This window comes from Cavia porcellus, unplaced genomic scaffold (genome assembly GCF_034190915.1).
Source record: "Cavia porcellus strain 051 isolate PalLab524CR breed Dunkin Hartley unplaced genomic scaffold, mCavPor4.1 scaffold_5, whole genome shotgun sequence".
Taxonomy (NCBI): Eukaryota; Metazoa; Chordata; class Mammalia; order Rodentia; family Caviidae; genus Cavia; species Cavia porcellus.
In genome coordinates, this window is record NW_026947488.1 from 107,561,446 (window position 1) to 107,581,226 (window position 19,781).

The following is a 19,781-nucleotide window of genomic DNA, read 5'->3' on the forward strand; positions in this document are numbered from 1 at the left end:
AGGACAGCTAGCCATGGCAAAAACCTGACTACGGTCTGGTAGAAGAAATAGAGATTTACAGATTGAAACATTTATCTATCTTTTTGCATGTTGACAGTCATTATGTAGTTTATGGTACAAATACTTTAGGAAAAAAATATAGTATAGTAAACCAATAGTGTCACACTTCAATTACTATACCTAAGACCAGTCATCAAACTAATTTATAGAAATTGATATAATAGGGGGCTGGGGATTTAGCTCAGTGGCATAAGAGCCTGCCTTGCAAGTAGGCACCCATGAGTTCAATCCCTGGTACCAATAAAAAAGAAAAAAGCCAAAAAAAAAAGAAAGAAATTGACATTATATATATATATATATATATATATATATATATATATATATAATTAAATTTGGTTTATTTGGAACAACTATTAATGCATAGAAAGGATCGATTCTGTTCTCTTTCTCCCCTTACTGGGAAAGAAGCTGTCTGAAGTTGGTGTGTGCAAGCAATCATAATTCTAAGTAACTTTCTATGTCAAAAATATACAGGTTAATTGCACTGCAAGCACATTATATTTGATATTTAGTGATTAACTCTTATTTACTAAAGACATTAAAATTTTAAAAGAGAGAAACTCTAAAAATTGTAATTTAGGGAGTCAGCTTATGATAATTTAACTTTCTTGAAAATGTCGTACTAGAGAGATAATGAAGAATTTATACAATCTTCCAAATATTCCCTATCACTGGTATCTGTATCTTTACAGGAATACAAATGATCATGATATAATCCTTCATATTGTTAAGTAGATGTATACATATAAAAATATATTGATGTATTTTGGGTTATATATATATATATATATATATATATATATATCCTAAAAATCTATCTATCTATCTATCTATCTATCTATCTATCTATCTATCTATGTGTCTATGTATCCTTGAGTCTATCTATCTAAAACCATAGACAATTTCAGACACAATAAAGAGGAATTCGCTATTAGAATATTTTCTCATTTGCTGTTATGTTTTACCAATTTGTCCTCAGGAATTTCATATCTAAAATGTTACACATATACTTTAGAAATATATTCACCTTAGGAGAAAAATGAAGCCATTCTTAATGATGTGAAAAATTCTCTTTTAAAATCCAGGTACTGAGAAAATTATTTAATCCACTCTTTTACACCAGGAGCAATTTATTTAAGAAGGAATATTTACTTCACCTGTTATATATCCCTTATCAGTTCACAATATGTTATGAAAAAATGTCTATATAACACACCCTGAATTATACTTCTACTATTTAAAAAAAGACAGTTTTGTGTTCATTTCTGAGTATAGAACAATAATTTTTAGACAAATCACAGGAACAAAAATAAACCACACAAATAAAAATAAATCCTTAAAGCATACTTTTTATTGTACTAAAGAATATCAAGAGAATAGTAAATAATATTTTCTTTTATTACACAGTCACAAACTTCCTTAGATGGTAAAGTCAAATGCTTTGTATTACTCTAGAACCAAAATATTATTAACTTAATATATTTATATCAACCTCACATCTTTTATGAATGACCAACATATTAGAAAATAAAGTCCTAAAATGAGTTTTAAAATATAATATTAAATGCGACGGAAAAATAAATGTCAAAAGGTGGTGAATAGGTTCCTAGCATTGCCAAAATGTTTGCAAGTTTATTTCCACAGATATTAAATTTATATATTTTGTCAACTCTAACAGAAAATGTTTTGGCAAAATGTGTTTTATGGTATGGTTTGTAGGATAACAACTTCTATGTAACACAAATTAAGATAGTGACATTTTAGACAAAATAAGATCAGAAAAGACCAATAAGTGTTACAGGAGTCTCTCTCTTTCTCTCTCTCTCTCTCTCTCTCTCTCTCTCTCTCTCTCTCTCTCTCTTCATGCTAGTGATGCCCTTTTGGTCTAGGATAAAAAAAAATAATTTTCAGTGATTTAAATTCTTTTATAACTTCACACATGTCCAAATGTGTAGAGTTACAGATTCTCATATTTAGTGTCCACTAACACCAACACTAATTTTAATCCTTATTGTATAAAGTCCCTATTTCCATTGTCCATCTAATGTATCTTTTGAACTTTTAGAGTATTCATGAAGTTCAATTTTGGGGGAGTTTTTGCTGTCTATCACAGTCCAACTTTTCTGTTTGTTCTAATAGTTGACAACATAGTTCTGTTTGAATATTATCATACTGTTTTCTGATTATATACCTTGCTACAAACTCATAAAATAAGAATAATGTAGTGTGTATTATATTTCATATGCCTATACAAAAAACAGACCATCAGACAAGTGTAATTTTGTACTTAATGAGCATCTAACCTATCCTTCGTAATATCCATATGTCTGTTTATTATCACTGAAACTTTACAAAGGAAATATATACTTAATATTACATTAATGTATGGAATTTTTTGTATTTACTCTTTAATAATTTCAAATTTTTTGTCTTATATATTGCTAAATTAATATAACCTCATAATAGTCTAGTATCTTACTTTTTTATTTTGGCCATGATATATTAGAAAATATGTTTGCAAAGGCAATATTAAGGAGGTAACACTTTTTTATTTTGCAAAAACTGTGCTTCTTGTAAAATCATGGTATATTTTAGGTGAGCCAAAACCATAGTTATGGTTAGAGGCAGTAAATCAAGCTTGAGCCACTTATCTCTGTGTGGTTTATGACAGATAAGCTCCTTGTCCAGCAGCTCATGTGTGAGCAGAGTTGTTTCACCCACAGATGATTTATTTTGGGTGATCTACTTGTCCAATGAAGATTTATTGCAGAGGATCCACTCTCCACAGTGATTAAACATGTGCGGTTGGCATGTACAGAAGTCAGCAAGCAAAACCAAGACAAATGGGCATAGATTATCCGACCTAGAACCACCGAACCCAAGCATGAAGCAGAAATATGAGTGATGTCTTGTGAAATCATAGGAGTCCTCTTTTAATTATACAGTTTTATACTATTTCATTACTCTATAAAAATGAGATTATAAAATTAAGAATACTATTGTCACTTTCAGTGGATCAAATACTGTTTTGAATTATTGAACATGAGCTGTGCCAATGTGCGCTGTTTAGAAGTTTTAACTGATCTATATATTGTCAGGTTAGGAGTCATGTCAGTCAGATCTCTTTAGTCTATGAACTAATGAAAGATTTCCTCTTGTTTTGTTGGTTTAGTTTAGTTTTGTTTTTGTCTTTTTGAGACAAGTTTGGGCTGGCCTTGAGGTCACTGTGTAGCCCAAGATGATCTTGAACTCACAACGATCTTCCTGCCTCTGTCTCCCAAGTGCTGGGATTATAGGCATGAGCCATCACAGTTGGCTAATAGAAGGTTTTCAATGAACATACTTACATATATAAAAATATTAAATTATTGCTGTAATTTTTCTAGTAGTTATTCTTTATTCTTGTTACTTATTAAATTGTTATTTATCAAATACTATAGATATAAAGTAACCTTTTTCAAAGAAATTCAGACCTGTATTTATATTTTCACATGGTTTGTCACACAGCAGAACTTTTGAATTATATTCGATTTCACAACATAGAATTTTTAATTTATAAATTATGCTTTTTATTGTATATAATTTCAGCTAACACATTATCTTGTAGATTTCTCTTATATAATCATCTAAGAATTTTATATTTTTCTATTTTATGTATTTACTTGAAATGTACAAGGCATCTGTGGGTTTTTTCCCATCTTTTTGAGACAGAGTCTTGCTATGAAGTTCACGTTGACCCTGAGTTCACTTTGTAGCCCAGGCTGTTCTTGAACTTGCAACAATCCTCCTGTGTCAGCCTCCTGTGTGCTAGGATTACAGGTGTATACCATGCCCAGCCAATTGTGTTCTTCTTTCTTAAATTATTAATGTAGATGATCAGTTATCTCAGTGTGTGAGGACAATCTTTCTCAGATAAGTTTACTATACCTTTGCGAATGTTTTTATGAGCTTTCTGAGCCTTCTGTACCATTGATCTATTTGCCAATTCTATTCCCCCACCCCCCCAAATCAAACTTTTTGATTATCATAGTTTCGTAGCATAAATTAAGTCAGATAGTGTCCACTCTCTAACTTTGCTGTTCTTTAAAGTAGTGCTATAGTATTAGATATTCTGATTCTTGTGTTTCTTTTTAATTTTGTTTTTGTTTCGTTTTTGCAATGCCAGAGATAGAATCCAGGGCCTTGTGATTACGAGACAAGAACTCTACAGCTGAGCCATATCTCCAGCTCTCTTTATAATTCTGAATCTCTTTGTCAACACCTAAATATTCAGCATCTAAATGTAATCTGAGTTATAATAAACATTTAAATTAGAAAGAATGGATATCATGATGAATTTGAGTATTTCTATGATTTTTATTTATATTCATAAAAACACTGTCTCATGGTTGGATTCTGGAAACTTTTGTTTTAGTTTACATTAAGCAAATTTTTAAGCATTGTATTTCTCTGTTTTTACTTTTATAAAGAGTCAACTGTTAAAATCTAGCTTATCAATTTAAATTTGGATATATATATATATATATATATATATATATATATAGTAATGCACCATAATTGAGACAAGATCAACTTTCTACACTCAGAATATTCATTTTTTTCTTATATGAAATTGAGCATCTTGAAATCTAGTAGGCTCCGAAATTACTGATTTACTCTTTTACACAGTAGTTTTACCTTTTCTGTAATTGCATACATGTTGAGCTTTATAACACATCATATTAGGTTTAGTTTCATTCTTATAGCAAAGCTTTTGTAATTCTTAGCAGACAATGTACCATATCCATACAACTGAGTAGTTATTGATTTGAGCGAGATTTCTACCCAACATCATTTATGAATAAAAATATTTTTTCCTTCTAGTAATTACACATTTAGATTGTATTTCATATCCTCTTACATTATCTAGGATTTGCATTTCAGTATTGAAAAGTAAAAATCAGAGTAAATATTTTGCTTTCATTTTGAACTTAGTGACATTTGTATATTCATTTATGCTGAATGTACTTTTTCATTTGTTTGACTTTCAGTACGGTGAATAAAGCCAGTTTGGATGATTGAGCTCATAATTTTTAACTAATGTCCACACTCATAGTGTTTAATTAGGGTAAGTACCTATTGAAGGAATTGCTGAATCATTTCATTAGTGTATTTTTATGTGTATAAGAAATTACCACAATAATTTCTAGAATGATTGTACAGTTATTCAAATCATCCACTAGATCTGATAGCTCTAACTCACTAGAAACACTTGGAATTACTAGCCTTTTTAATTGTGGCAATTGTCAATTATACATAGTGCTACTTCACTGTGGATTTAATTTGAATTGTATTAGTAACTGGCAATATTGAACTTTAAAATTTTTACTCATTCTTACATCACTTTGGTCAATATATCTTTTTAAGTGCTTTTCTCATTTAGAAAAAAAATTGACTGTTTAGCTCCTTGTCACTTACTTTTAGGATATTTTTACCATATTCTGTCCTTTTAATTTCCTTGGATATTTGAATTTTGTACTCTTGCACTATATCTTCAAATCCACTTCCACGTGATGGACTAGTTGTTCTGTTCTCTTAGAAATTTGCATCCTTTCCTTCATCTGAAACACAACTTGAAAACTAGAGCTCTGTTTTATAAACTTTTCTATTATTTATGACAATATGCTAATTTCTATAGCAATGGATTATTCATGAGTAAAAGTTTTGTCCAATTGATTATTGTAATTGTCTTTAAAATCAGGAAGAACCATGTAATGAATGGTTTTGGGTAGTTGGCAACCACTTGAAAAAAAGTAGCTTTCTCCAGCCTTAGACAGTTAAATCATTTATTGTTATTCACATATAGTAGATCAATGAATTATGCATAAAAAGTTCAAAATGTGAGAAACGATTATTTTCTTTATTCTTTTTTCTTTTTTTGTCTTTTTTGTTTTTATCTCTATCAGGGATCGAACTCATGACTGCCTGCTTGCAAGGCAGGTGCTTATGCCGCTGAGCTAAATCCCCAGCCCCGAAATAATGATTCTTGAGAAACAATTTCCCAACATAATTCAAATAGCGAATAAGCAACAAGAAAAAAATGAATACATGAAAATATATTTAAGATATTCAGTTATTTAATCCTCTTCTGAATAAAATTTAGAGTCACAATAGGAAAGAAGCATAGATTAGAATTTATTAATTTTTCAACTACTATTTTAAAAAGATTTGAAAAACTTGTTGCTAATTAGGAAAGTAAGTGATCTCTCTCTGTCTCTCTCCATCTCTGTATATATATATATATATATATATATATATATATATATATATGTATTTATATATATACTATATATATTTATACATATACATATATATTTACCTATAGATAGGTGATAGATATGCTAGCTTACATATCATATATGTGTGTTCATATTTATCCCTGAATTCAAAATTATCCCAAATTGATAAAAACATAAGATAAAAAGAGCTGTTCCTCAAAAATGAAAAAGAATCAAATTACCAGTTGACACATACTAAATTCATTTTTATTACCTTTCAAATAACATTGAAAATTTGGGCTTGCCTCCCTGCATTAAGTGCTATGCTGGTCATGTGTATAACTACAGGCTGATAAAATTATCTACTTGGCTTAGCACAATTTCTTTTAATTGCTTGTTAATGTGACATAATTTTAACTAGCTCTTTCATTGCCATTAAGCAATGCATCCTGTAATCATCAATGTGCAAATATTTATGTGTTACATGTGACATAGTTTGGATTTAGAATGCCTCAGAAAAGTTTATGTTCTAAAGACATGTTTCCACCATAAAGTATTGTTGAAAGGTGATGGAAGCTTTAGAATTTGAGGACTGATGGAAATAGGCCACTGAGGATATAATGGACCCTGATACATCCCCCAGCTTACCGCCATAAGGTTAGTGGCTTTGCTCCTTATACATGCCCTTTCATGGCGCTCTGCCTCCCCATACACCCAGAAAAAGATTAGCCAAATGAGTATGGATTAAAACCTCCAAAACCATAAGATAAAAATTTTATTTCTTTGAGTTGTCTCTGTCAGGTATTTTGTCACAGTGATAGAAAGTTGCAACATATGATGAAAATCAATGGAATATTTGTATGTTTTTATTGAAATCCATAATACAGCCCTCTTTTTCTTTGCACCTATTCTCTAGAAATTCTCTAGAATTTCTCTAGAATTCTAGAAATTCTCTAGAAAATCACAGAAGAAATACAAAATGATATTTTTGTAAACATCATTTATCACATTTGGTAAACTGATCCAGAGAATATAAAATTTATGGCAGACACATCCAGTTGATTGTCTAATAGCCATTATTTCATCTCTTTCCTGGTAGTAAAAATTTTACTCCCCGCCCCAGGTATTGTGTTTCATAAGCTCCTTCAGAGCTATGGAAGAAGAACAGAGTGGGTGACATAAATGTTGTGCAATGCACTCTTTAAGTGTGGGAATGTAATGCCACCATAGCTAACTTGGAAATAATATTTAATATAATTTCTCACTATATATGATTGTCTTTTTTTCTAGTAATGAATGTGAAAGTATGTGACACATTTTCAGGTACTCATAATGCCATTCTGAAGGTGGCTATAAACATACTGGGAAAATAACTTAAGTATTTGAATATTTTATATTGCTGTGGTTTTCACTTTCCTGAAAATGCACAGCCTGTAAATATCATGTCATGTGAGTTAATATTCATTTTATTGTTTGTATTAGCTACATCAAAGAGAACAAAACTGACATAAAACTGTAAATCTGTGAAAAAACAAAGAATTGCTTACCACTATGAAACATTTTGCTTCTCTTAAAATACTAAGAATGGCACCAAAGAATATTATTTTGATATGGAAGACAAATCTAGGCATGATGATAAATATGCACACTTATGCATAGCATATGTAACATTTGTCTATGCCTATTAATGTCTATGCACTTAAGAAATACACTTTTTATGCATGCAGGTATATGATATATCTTTAGAGCACAGACAAACTTTTGCAGACACATGCCCTAAATGAACAACCATTATAAGTATAGAAAGGGTCACAAGGACTAGGATGTAGATTTCCTGAAAGTTTTCTATATAATAATGTGCAACTTAAAAATATTTATTGCATATACTGAATATGTGCCATATGAGCATGCATTTAATTATTAAACATTAATATAAAAATTTAATCAATACAAATATGAATGCAAACATTATCAAATTAATAAAGCTAATTATGCAAGTGTACAATAATGCTGCACAATATATAAAACTGAATATGTTGTTTAAGAATGATAAACATATGAGCACTTAGCTAGATTATTACTTCTATTAGATTGTAGTAGATTGCACACTATCAAATACTAAAGGTAAAGAATAGGATAAGAAGAGAAACTGCTTCGTAGGCCACGTGGAAGATGTTTCTAGTCTCATCCATATGATTTTTACATGTTTCATGTCTGAGTTATCAGGAAAGAGAAGGTCCACTTGCCTCCCAGGAATCCATCAAACACTGTCAGTCATAGTCTCTTACTTCATATTCCAAATTTAAATGCCCTGAGCAATCTTTATCCTTAATAGTTGAAAAGTTAAGGGTTAGCATAAGAAGGAAGTGAGCACTATAATGATTTAGGTACCCTTTGATGTACTAAAGTGCTAATTTACCAGATGGTACCCTAGAGTTTTAATACATTTCTGGAGGTGCCTAATTAATCCCATATTATAGCAATTAACAATAAAATACTACTTTTGCTTCCATAAATTTTGGAGTGAATTTTGTTAACAATTTCAGTGAAATAACCTATATTTTATCATTGCTTTACATTTTTAAACACTGTTAATCTATTCATAGGACTTTGTTGATTCATTTTTCAAGCTACTAAGTTAATATTATTAAATTATGGAAGAAAATGAATCATTACTAGCCTCATGTTCATGATATGACCTTACAGCTAAATTGAATCCCGGCAATTCAGATAATAAGCCTATTTTAAGATGGCCTAATACAATATGAATTGTGCTATAACTTGTTTCTGAAAATTGCACATGGATTGATTAGAATATGGGTTAGAATGGTGTGACTTGTGCTAGACTAAATCATAAATTTTAGTTAGGGTAAAAAATAAAAACAAAGTATGAATTTGTAATAAGAGTGGTAGGTAAAATTACAATTAAGTTGTGTCTAATGATTAAACTAGTAGATATAATTATAAAGTTAAATTAATACAACCATAATACTGAATGTATTAATAATATATTTGGTACTATGAAGATGCTATTTTACTTTGATAAAATTTTAGATGTGAGAGTTTTCTGTGCATCAGAATTGCTCCAATTGACCTTTTTAAAAAAGTGAATTATGAACACTAAAGTATCAGGGCCTTGCAATGTTAACTTATAAAGTCGTTTCAATTCTTATGGTTGACTTTGGTAAACTACTTATTAATTTAATTCAGTTTTTCTCTGTAATATACTCTTCATCACAGTTAATACCAACTTTCTATCACTTTATACAGTTCTGAAGTTGAGACCATGACAGCCCACAAGATTGTTAATTTAGTTCTTTAACATCTCTCTCACCTATATGTGCCATGTATATATATGGATATGTATTTTATTTCTAGTATCTCTACCTCTGTATTTTTTCTTTATAATATATTTATTTTCTGGATCTCTTGTTCTGACATGCACATTTAAAGGAATCCTAACATTTGACTCACAATTTTTGATGATTTGCAGAATATTTCATTGCTGGCTCACATTTTCATTTATGTCATTTGCCATCATTTATACATACAAAACATGTGATTGAGGAACTTCAATTTGCTGCAAAGTGAGCAGAACTCAATACATGGAAAAGCTAGCCAGTCATTTACAATCTGATTACAAGACCAAAGAGACAGACTCTTGCTTGGAATAAGCTGGTATGATATGATTGTAGGAACATGTTTGCGCTGAATACTTTCTTTTTCTTTTTTCCATACTAGACATTGAATTCTGGGCTTTTGAATTGAGCTTTACAACCTTAGGTGACTGTAATCATTTACTTCCGTGTGTGTGTGTGTGTGCACGCACATGTGCCTGTGTGTGCATGTGGGTATATTAGACATGGTGTCAGTAAGTCGTTAAGCTGCCCAGGCTGGGATCGTACTTGAAATCATCCTGCTTACACTCAGAGAAGGCTGAAATTACAGGTCTGTACTGCACTTAACTCTAATGAACATTTAAGAGGTATATAGTCTAAATTAGAATGCATTATAGTTGTGAAATGTGCAGTGGATTTCAAATGCTTACGACACAAAAAATTAAAATGTGTAAAATTAACTCTTTCTGAGTTATGTCCTCATATGTAATGCATGGTTTCAGTCCATACCTCTGCTCTGTGAGGTTCACACCTCTGTTCTCAGACTTAATATTTACTTACTTATATTCCAATCTCTCCACAGTGGTTCATATGTAATGTTTTACAGTATATTTATTTTGCAACATTAACAGTTGTGCTTGGCAGTTATTAGATTCTTAAAAAAATTAATCAAATTTTATTTTCTAATAAGTAGTGCTTATTTCACATGTAAGTGATATAGACATGTTGTAAAAATTTTATAAATAATTTATTTTTCTAGCTTAGGAGATATTTTTACAATCGGTATCATTTCTAGATATCTCTATGTTTTCATTTTATCTAGACAGTAGTTACAATGTTTTCTCTAATTGCTGAAGAAACTCTCATACCAAACTAATTTCAATTCCATACATTGTGTCATCTTCTGTGTGTCAGCTTCTATTTTAAGTGGCACAAATAGGCGGCAAATGAAGAAAACAACCCTGTTTCCAAGTATTACATTTGAGATAGAGCATGCAGAAAAAGCAAGAAAAAATAATTTAACTCAGAAATGCATCAACAACAATAAAGTTAACCTTAGCTTTAGGTGATATGATGAAGGAAGACATCTGTGATAAACTGAATTTTAAACTGAGAAATCTGCTGAAAAGGAACAGAAATACAATGATATCATTAAAGCTCCTAGCTGAAAGAGGAAGGTATAGGGGACCTGAATCATTAATAGAGCTGGCCTGAATGAGGAACACCATGGAAACCAGAACAACTTGAGTAGCATTAAGTGATTATGAGTAGAATAGTGGACAAGGTCAAATAAATGGGCCAGCACAGCTCATGGATGGGCCTATGCCTCAGGTGAGCATTTGAATATACTTTGTAAGGGCAATATAATATTGTTCCTATTTTTGACACATTTGAAAATATAACATTTAAAATGTGTTATTCCATTGCATAAAGGATGAATTTTAGCAGGTGTGATTTGTTAAAATCAAGGAGATCATTTAGAAATTCTTTTAGTAAAACAAAGGCAGAAGGTGATGATTGAAAAAAAAAAACATTTTCAGTGGAGATGAAATTCAGACAGTGTAAGTTTTTACGCAGTTTAAACCTTTGCCCTATATTTTGGTCCCACTATGTATTAACCAAAGAATCTTGTTTTCATTGAATATATTTACACTTTTCTAAGGTAGATTTATACTAAATTATATTTTTCTATGCATTTTTGGTAACCTTAGACAAGTAACTATGAAGAATGAAATACTAAGACTGATAAATTATTTTCTAAGCATCAAATTGTTAATTAATTGGGATAGAATTCCTCATTTTGAAACTATAGCACCACTTTTAATGCATAATATCACCTCTCCTTTACTAAAGAACCTATCAGATGAACAAATTTAAATTTAATTGTGGCTTGTGTAAAGATGCCTTCCCAGCTCTCATGCAGTCATTGGTGGGGCTTTTTCAGAGGTGACTGGATCTAGAGTGCGGGATGCTGGAATTGATTCACGGTGCATTGCTAGGGCACTAGGATTAAGGGTGTGAGTGCCACTCATCCTATTTTGTCCTGGATGAGATATAAGGGATAGAAAGAGCTATGGGTGTCCCTTCTTGCTTTTCTACCTGAACCCTTCCATGAACTGTTTTTCCTCCCCGGTGCCTGTTGACATGACACCTCCCTTGGAGCCAGCCAATTACAGACTCAAATCTTTTAACTGTGGGCTAAAGGTATGTTTCCTCCTTTATTTGGCTGCTGAGTATTTTCTCTCAGCAACAAGTACAGTAACTAAGACACTAATGAGCAGGTTTAAATTAATACTGATTTATAGATACAGAAATGCACATTCGCACATTACATGCATACCTTGTAAAATAAAGAAAAGATGTGATCTAGGTCATTCTCATCTGAATCCCTGCCATCCCCTTAAATGTGTCACTCATGGCTTGCCATTGTTATAGGATTCTGGGGCATTCAGTTCACACAGTGCAAGGAGATCATTAAGCTTAGACCCCTTCAGTTTGCAAGCTCTTCCTCAAGAGTTCAAGTTTCACTACTTCCCTTCTTTACCCTTCTTCAGCATCCTCAGAGGTTGGATCCTTCATCTCTGCTCTAAACTCAATCCGCATAATAATACATTGCTGAAGCTTATAAATTTCTTTGACTTTGTTTTCCCCACAGACACAAAATGCCCCCTTTTGCCTTTCTCACCTAATTATATGTCTTCTCCATCAAATCTTAATGTTTTAGGAACATATCTATATCAAATATTCCTACACTTTGTGGTGACATGTGTCTCTGCTGGGCTGCTAGGGGTCCTTAAACAAGTCTATGCCGTAGTTGTCTGCACAATGTCACTGTTTGGAGCCTCCTGTGTCCGTGTGTGCATGTGTGCATGCACGTGTGTATATGTGTGTGTGTGTAAACAATGTTGAATGATTAAATGGACCATGGTTTTGTCAAGAAATATGACATATATTTATTAACGACAATAGAAGTGGATATAATAATAAGAATAGCTCAATAAGAATTGATTTTAAAACATTGTGTCATATAGAAGTTAACTACAATGCCCTCACTTTAGCTACTTTTATTACTCTTCTTCTTTGTGGAGACAAAAATAACTTTTGATCAAACTTAAAAATCATAATTAAATCACTTTGAGTAGCTGTCTCCTCAGAAAGTTTTTTCAAGTCATTATGTAAGCCTTACTAATGCAAAAGGAATAACAATATATATTTGAAGTTTCAAATATTATTTGGTAAAATAAATCCTTTTCATCATTAAGATCACAGGCCCCATATGTGTTTATTTCTAATCAGTTTTATTTTAATTGAGTTTATCTGAAATCTATCTTCTTATTCTTAATAGTGTATTGAATTTTTCATCTGCCATTTGACCTGTTACCAAAGGAAATATATCTGCTTGCTCACCTATGAATTTAATATTAAAATTTGTCACAACAGTAAATTTTAACAGAGATTTGAGAGTTAAGAAGAAATGGTGAAATACAGTTTGAGGGCAAATCCTTAAAATGAAGACTTTCCAGTGACCTTTTATTGATATATTGTAATTCCTCTTTGTCCTCCATCTATGAATAAATTTCAAATTTTCAAGTTATTAAGTTATTTAAGCAATTGATTTGGGTAATTTCATGTTTCACTAGTTTTATGACACAAAAGTTTTACAGTTCACTGTCATCTATCATTAAATTTTTTCATCCAGTCATTTCTAACATAAACGCATGATAGAATATTTTCTTGCTGAATTCTCCTGTCAAGTTTGAAAAGTCAGTTCAAAGAGCTATAGCTGGGAAATGGGAGCATAATTTCTTATATAAATTATGACAGCTTATTAGAAATGTGGAAATTTTAATGTATAAGCACCTTATCTAATATCATATGCCTTTGTGCTGCCAAGAAATAATTATCAGAGGAAATATTTTCCTTTATATTTTTCTATTTTGTATTCTTTGAACAAGTATTGCATGGACAGTTTACTCACTAGCTTAGAAATAAAGTTTATCAGAGCAACAGTGGAAGTTTGGACACTAAAAAGAAAGAAGAATATAACAATTAATGTTGGAAGCAGTGAAAGAAAAATTATTTGCCAAACAGAGGGCTCGATCCACTGCACGATATATTGAATCTCTGAGTTGTTAAAAAAATTGACCATTTGTCACTTACTAACAAGATCTAGCAGTTCTTTAATTTTTCACATGTGCCCAGTTTGTCTACAAGCTAACAGATGACAAATTATCATTGTGATTATATATTTTTAAAATTACACGAGACAAATAGTATATTGGAGAAGTTAGTTAATTTATACTGTCAGTAGAGTCACTAATTTGAAGAAAAAAATCAATCTGAACCCAGTAATTATGTTTTATACCTTAAGCCACAAACTCCAATTTACAGATAATCCTGAAAATATTTTAAAATTCTCTTTAAAATCTAAAATTTTGAATAAAGTAAAATAAAGAAACAAACATAAAATAGTTCCAATTTTTCAGAGTAGGTGAAACTTGGAAACAGATTTAACAAAACACTCACTAAAAACTAAGAACTGCTTCAGAAAGTGACGAGAATGGTGGAAGAAATATGTTTAAAGGAAAGGAGAGAGTTTAATGGGAATTAATGTTTATGTGCTTTTTACAGTGATAGTTTTACAAATTTAAATGTATACCTTATTTGTTGATTATATTATGTACACTAAAATTAATAAACAATTTGAGGGATCCGCAGGGAGTAATAAAATGAATTTTGTTTTTCAATTATATTCATTGGATATTTATATTCAATTGTATTCCTCTGTAGAGATGTTAAATGCAGAGCTACAACACAATTTTCAACATTTTTTTGTTGATTTTATGAATAAGACAAGTTATCTTCACTAAACACAAATAGCAAAATCTTAATAATTCAAAGCAAAGCAAGTGTTTTCAAATGCAAAGTTTTAAGTGATAAATCAAAAAAGGATCAAATTATACTTTTAATAAGATATTAACAAAACATTATTAAATTTTTTGCCAAAAGTGAAACTTTTCTTTGATCTTTGTCTGTAAATCTTACCATATATTTTAAATAGCTACTGAATATTTCATTATAATTAAATGTCATTCTAGATAGCATGTTTTACTGATTAGCATGAAACACACTCTAGATTGAGAAAACTCCATATTCTTTTGAATGACCTTATAGCTTATAACCTTTTGATATTTTTGGTTACTAGCCTATTATACAGTTTTATAAACTTTAATTAAAAAGTTGAGCAATGCGTAGTCTTCCTTTGATGGTGAAGATACATGATATACTATACTACTTTGATCACCTTTTATCTAAAATTCAAAATTATAACATGATTTTTGTAAGGAAATTTATCTCTCCTTTATGCATTCTTTTAACTGCAGCCAACAGTACAACACACAGAAACACACACAAGCCACACATTTGCCAAGTATGTCCTGCTATTTTATTTGTCTTCACATTGTTAGCATTTGTATGTGTGTGTGTGTGTGTGTGTGTGTGTGTGTGTGTGTGTGTGTGTATTTTACCAGGAGTCACTAGAGTAAAATGATATGGAGAATGTATAATTTGCTTGCATTCACTTTTCTTCATCTATTCTATTAATGGAACAGTTCATGGATATGACTATGTAGTAATTAATGTGGAAAGATACAATAGATTTACTAATCTTCAGGATAATATTGTCAACTCACTGACCTATAAGCAATGCATTTATTATCATCCCCATGTTAAAGACTACTTTTATATTTCTGTTTTTCCCTTGGTTTGAAGTAGAGCATCAGCAAAGTCTAATGCAGGGGAAAGTCTAACATAAAGCAACTTATTTGGGAATACTAGTTATTGATCTTGAGCTACTTGAACTGCCTCTGAAATGTTATATCTCTTTTGCTCTAACCAGTGCCACATACTTTTTTCTTTTTCTTTTTTTCTTTCTAGAGAAACAAGACATTTGGTTAGAAAAAACATTAATTTTTAGAATGTAATAATGTACGATTACAAAAAATCTTCACTGCTATCTACTAATTTTGACTTTATACTTGGAAATAGTGTAGTTTTGCTTTGAATTGATAATTTGGTTGATTTTGACTTTAGAGTCTTTGATTATGGTGAGGAACAGAATATCAAAATATCATACTTAAATAAATTTAGACTATTTAATGTGATTGAAACCCTCTTTGAGTACACAGTTGACCAATTTTCAAGGGTGCAGTAGTCTGTATTTACCTGAATTTTTACAACTATAAAATAATTTAATCATTTGCAGTAACTATACAGAGCAAATATAATTTTTCTAAATATAAAATATCATTATAACATACAGAAGTAAATATTATATTGCTATAAAAATACAAAAATATATTTATGAATATTTTGGGACCTAAAGTATAACTTATAAAGTCATGGGATGTTTATGCTGTTTTTTACTTTGTATATAGTGTGTATTCTTCAAAAGGAATAGCAAATTATTGACCAGTTACATAAATTGTGCAATCAATGCATAACTATTAATAAAAGCATAATATCAACTATTCAACAAGGTCAATTTTGTACTTTGTAGTAGGAAACCCAGAAGGTAATAATAAATATCACAATGAAACATCATCAGTAGAAAAATGTTAGAAAGTTTTAAAATTCTACATTTTTAAATATATTCTAAGTATAAAATTTCAATGATAAAAAATTTCTTGACAAAAATGAATCCAGAATAACTGAATAGATAAATGGACTCTTCGATGGTATATAGACTGCAGTGTCCTCTGATTAAATGTATGTGACAGCACCGAGTGTAGTTTGGTTATTGCATTTACTTTCAGAGTGCTTCCAGTTCTTACAATAATCACTAGTTTTGCATTCTCAAAAATGAACCCTGAAGAATGACTACAGTGTTCGTCATTTTGTTTTATGGTACTCATGGCCTTATGGCATTTGTTCTCCCTTCGGGAGTTTGAAGTTAGTAGAAAACATTTAACAAGGAATTGCATCCAAGGTCCGTTAAAGGCACTAGATTTTATACTTTGCCCTTTTTTTCTTCAGCATTCACACTTTGCCTAGCATATTTTTAGAGTTAGGAGAAATTCATGGAGAATCAGCCTAAAAATATTTATTTTAATACTGTAAAATTTAAATGAACTTCCAGTCACTTCCCAAATGTGTTACAGGAAAATTTGGATAAGACTGAATCTATAAAACAAAAGATTGAAGGGGGGAAGCAGAGAAATCAATAGTAAAAAAATAACTAATTGAGTCTTTTACATGTATCACCTCCTCATGATGAATTTAATCATTTTATAAAGACTTTGTGCATACATATGCACATTTGTAAATATACAAACACATTAATTTGTTTGTATTTATCTTAATTAACAAGATATTTTTGTAATCAATTTTAATAAACTATTTCTTAGAAAAACACAAAAATTAAATGAAAGTTACAAATTCTTGAAAGCTTTTCTCATCATATTTATACAATCTTTATACTATTAATATGCCTCACCAGAGCATTATATCTGTAGATGTTTATGAAACTATGTATATAAACCATTATTACTATATCTACAACTTACTTTTGAATTCATTCTGGAAGTTGTATATTCTAAAGATTAAGACAATATATGACCATATACACTTCATCAGAACTCAATATTTTATCACCCTAAATATCCTTTGCTGGCTAAGTATCCCTCTCCCTCAAGCTCTAATCATTTCTGAAAACCATTAATCATTTTACTGTCCTTGCAGATTTCAGTATTCCACAAAGTCATAGAGTTGGAATTAGTATGTTGAAATATTTGTTTGAGTACTCCAGAGGAACAGCATAAGTAGAAAATACAAACACTTATTCAAGAGGATTTTTTTAGTAAGGTTACAGAATGAGAAGCAGAAAAGTTCACAGTGATTATCTGTGTGAGGGAGAACTGGAAGATACAGAAGTTGTTCAACCCAGGATGATGGACAAGAAGGATCAAGGACACAGCACCAGTCCAAGATCAAAAGCCTGGAAACTGACTAGCGTGACATCTGTGTAAGTCTGCACTGGAAGGCTGAAGAAAGTAGAAACCGACAACCAAAGGTGATGGGAATCTTAGAGCTCTTCCAAACATGTGACTATAAGCATTTTTAAATGCATGTTGTCATTTATCATTGTGTTTGTTGACACTTTTGCTCAAGTCTTTTGCCTATTTTTGCAGTCAGAATTTTTTTCTTACTGTTATTATAAAGGAGTGCTTGCACATTTTGGAATATTGCTTTCATTAGAGGTTTACTGAAGAAACATTTTCTCTCAGTCTGTGGGGTTGTGGCTTCATTTTCTTATTGTTGTCTTTTGCATGGCTGGAGCTTTCAGTTTTAATAAAGTGAGTGTTTTCAACTATTTTTTAATATCTTTGTTATTAGAGATATCATCAAAAAGTCACCTAGGCTTTCTTTTAGGTTATTCTCCATGAGTTTTACAGTTTTGAAGTCTATTTTTAAGAACATGGTCCACTTTGAGTTACTTTTTGTGAAGTTTATAAAGATTATATCTACATTAATTTGTTTTGCAACCAGATGTCCAGTATTTTCATGGTCATTTATTTAAGTCTCCCTACTTTGTATGTGTTTTACCAATACACAGTTGATTATATTTCTGTGTTGCTATTTATGGGCTCACTATTGCATTCATTTATCTCTTTGCTTATTGTCTTGGTTACTTTTTACTCATTGTTGAGACAAAATATCCCACAAAGTGGGAAAGGAAAGATTTTTTTTTTACAGTTTTTGGTGGTTTCAGTCCATACTCAGTTGGCTCCAAGGCAGGGTGGCATGGCATAGCCGCAGTTCATGGAGGCTGCAAACAGCAAGGCTGAAACCAGCAAAAGAGCCTGACACACCTTCTTCCTGTCATTACATCACATCCTGGCTCCACCCCTCTGTGGGTGGAGCACTCAGACCATCAATCCAAGCACTAGACAATGAACCAATCACAAATGCACGATGCAAACTCATAAGGCCTGGGGGACACAACATACACCATGACACTTCCTCTTTCACCAGTATCACGTTATTCTGAACACTTTTTCTTGATAGTTACATTTAATTATTAACAACTTTTTAAAAAAATTTTTAAATTGTAAGTAGGCAGATTAAATCTCAAATTGCTTCACCAACCCATTAAAGTATCTAAAATTACCCGCAGCTTCTATTAAAATGCATATTTATTTTGAGAAGACTCATTGTAGATTTAGTACTGTGCATTGTAGATAAGCACAGGATGATGGTTCCTAGATCATATTTTTAAAAATAAACCAAAATAGCAAACTAACTTTGAGGCTGTTTAACCAGTGATTCTAGAAAATGTTCTTCTCTATTATACACATATATACTTTTTAATAAAAAAGGATAGTCTCTAAAACTTTTAATAAAATAAACACATCATCTCAAATAATCATATATCTATATTTTTACTTGATTTAAAACATATTAATATATGTTTTATATATAAATGATTCTTAACAGATGAACAAAGCTCCTGTAGTCAGACTTTATTTTGGAAGTCATTGTGGTCAAATAGCATGTTCTTTGATTTAAACAGTATTTTATTAAGCTTATTTAAATTTTATGTATATAAAATTGCTATCATTTTTATGTAAGCCCTGGGATTTCCTAATAATACATTTTGTCTACTTGGTAATAATTTATCAACGAGTAAAAATTATTACAATAATTTTTAGTATAATGAAATATTTGTCAACCTCTTGGGTTTCATAGATCTAGTAAATCATTTTCAGGAATATATAAAACTTATTAAAGTAAACACTAAAAGTAAGCAGTCTCAATACAAAACTAGAAAGGAAGAAAAGAAACCTAG

General features: G+C 30.8%; 1 long non-coding RNA gene across 1 annotated transcript in view; it reads left to right on the top strand.

Annotated features, from left to right (window-relative positions):
* Positions 1-18,305, top strand: part of LOC111756547 (uncharacterized) — a 56,272-nt gene extending 37,967 nt beyond the window's left edge. Inside the window, exons 3-4 of the long non-coding RNA XR_010047174.1 lie at positions 5,091-5,167; positions 6,006-18,305. This is a non-coding gene — a long non-coding RNA (uncharacterized LOC111756547). The remainder of the gene's footprint in view (positions 1-5,090; positions 5,168-6,005) is intronic.
* Positions 18,306-19,781: the final 1,476 nt, after the last annotated feature.